At 59.8% G+C, this 2,064-nt stretch overlaps 1 protein-coding gene across 1 annotated transcript in view; it reads right to left on the bottom strand.

Annotated features, from left to right (window-relative positions):
• Positions 1–2,064, bottom strand: part of ARHGEF17 (Rho guanine nucleotide exchange factor (GEF) 17) — a gene marked incomplete at its 3' end in the record, with an annotated part of 42,983 nt that overhangs the window by 19,417 nt on the left and 21,502 nt on the right. The gene's annotated exons all lie outside the window — the stretch shown is intronic.

Raw genomic sequence — 2,064 nt, 5'->3', positions numbered from 1 at the left:
GGCACGGGGAGGTGGTGGTGTGGGATGGTCTGCCAGTCTTGGGAAGCAGATGGGTCGGGGTCTTCTCAGTTGCGGGGCTCGGAGACCCCTCTTGCGCGCAGCAACTGGGGGGACGCCCCTGCAGCTCAGCCTGGGGGCGAGGTGCTCCAGAGCCCAGGGTGTGAGACACCCCAAAAGTTTTGGGTGCAGAGATGCTCCAACGGCTCTGAGTGCAGAGACACCCCAAAAGTTTTCGGTGCAGAGATGCTCCAACGGCTCTGAGTGCAGAGACACCCCAAAAGTTTTGGGTGCAGAGATGCTCCAACGGCTCTGAGTGCAGAGACACCCCAAAAGTTTTGGGTGCGAGATGCTGCAAGGGCCTTGGGGGCAGAGACACCCCAAAAGTTTTGCATGTGGAGGTGCTCCAAAGGTGCAGAGATACCTGAAAAGTTTTGGGTGCAGAGATGCTCCCGAGACCCTGGGGGCAGAGATACCCCGAAAGTTTTGTGTGTGGGTACGCTCCGGAGACTCTGGGTGTGAGACACCCCAAAGGTTTTGGGTGTAGAAATGCTCCAAGGGCCCTGGGTTCAGAAATACCCCAAAAGTTTTGCGTGTGGAGGTGCTCCAGAGACACTGGGTGCAGAGATACCCCAAAAGTTTTGGGTGCAGAGATGCTCCAAGTGCCCTGGGTGCACAGATATCCCAAAAGTTCTGCACGCGTAGACTCTCCAGAGACCCTGGATGTGGGACACCCCAAAAGTTTTGGCTGTGGAGATGCTCCAAAGGCCCTGGGTGTGAGACACCCCAAATGTTTTGGGTGCGGAGACCCTCCGCTGGCCCTAGGAAAGGAGATCCTCCAAGATGCTGGGTATGGAGACACTGCAATGGTCCTGCTCATGGAGACTGTCCAAAGGCCCGGGGTGCTTGGACACCCCAAGCTTCGGGTGTCAGACACCCCAAAGTCCCTGGAGGCTTGGACACCCCCAAGGCCATGGGTATAGAGATGCCCCAAAGGCCCCGGGTCTGGAGATGTTCCAATGAACCTGGGCACAGAGACACTCAAAGTGTCCCATTAATGGAGACACCCCAAAGGCCGTGGGTGCAGGGACACCCCGAATGCTGTAGGTGCGTGGATACCCCAAAGCCCCTGTGGACAAGGACCCTCCAAAGGTCCTGGGTGCTTGGACACCCCAACAGCCCTGGGTGCAGTGATGCTATCAACAGCCCTGGGTGCAGAGATGTCCCACCCGGCCACCACAGCATGTTGGGACCAGGTTCCCCTGACCTGCTGCCGCGATGAGGGTTGCTGGAGCCGCCATACCCCCACGTCCCCCACCTCCTCGTGGGATGAGCCTGTGTCCCCTGGCCACGTGGGACACAGCCTGTTCCCCCTTCTGCTCCTGGTGGGGACACGAATGCCGCAAAGCCGCTCTGCAACCACAGAAGGAAGCCTTAACCCAACCATCCTCACCACGGATGGAGGCCATCGTCTACCCGGTGGTCCCCAGGGAGCAATGGGAGGGATCCTGGCCAGATCCTGTTCGGTGCTTGAGAACAGAGCCGTGCCTCAGTTTCCCCACTCCCCCGCCAAGCTGATCTATCCCCCTTTTCAGCCAAGCAAGGAGGAAACTGTCTAGAGCCAAATATTACGGTGACGGGTCAAAGCCCTCCCGGGAAATCCGCCCCCCCGAAACACGTTGATGCCGGGGTCCTCAGGGACGCCGGCCGAGACCTCCCCTCTTCGTTACAGCCTGAAGTTTATTAACACTCTCACCGCCGGATTAGTTTGCTGTAATCATGGGCTGAAGGGCACCCACCGGAGGATGGGCTTCAGGGGTGCAGAGCCCCTGACACTCCCCCCCCACCCCCGGCCCTTGCCCTGCCTCAGTTTCCCCAACCCTCGCACAGCCTGTCGTTCTCCGCCTCAATATGATGCTCCTGGCATTTTCCCGAGCTGTCCCAGCTTGGGACCAAAGCCAAGGGCCGGATCGGTGAGCTGAACAGGCTCAGCACCACACGCCGCACCGGCGGCTGGGGTTTTGCAGCCGTGGGGGGGTGCAGGATGAGGCCAAACCGCTGGCCAGG

Source organism: Pygoscelis adeliae, unplaced genomic scaffold, assembly GCF_000699105.1.
Source record: "Pygoscelis adeliae isolate BGI_AS28 unplaced genomic scaffold, ASM69910v1 Scaffold263, whole genome shotgun sequence".
Lineage (NCBI taxonomy): Eukaryota > Metazoa > Chordata > Aves > Sphenisciformes > Spheniscidae > Pygoscelis > Pygoscelis adeliae.
The sequence above is the reverse complement of the archived record's forward strand: the minus strand, read 5'-3'. Positions and strand labels throughout refer to the sequence as shown.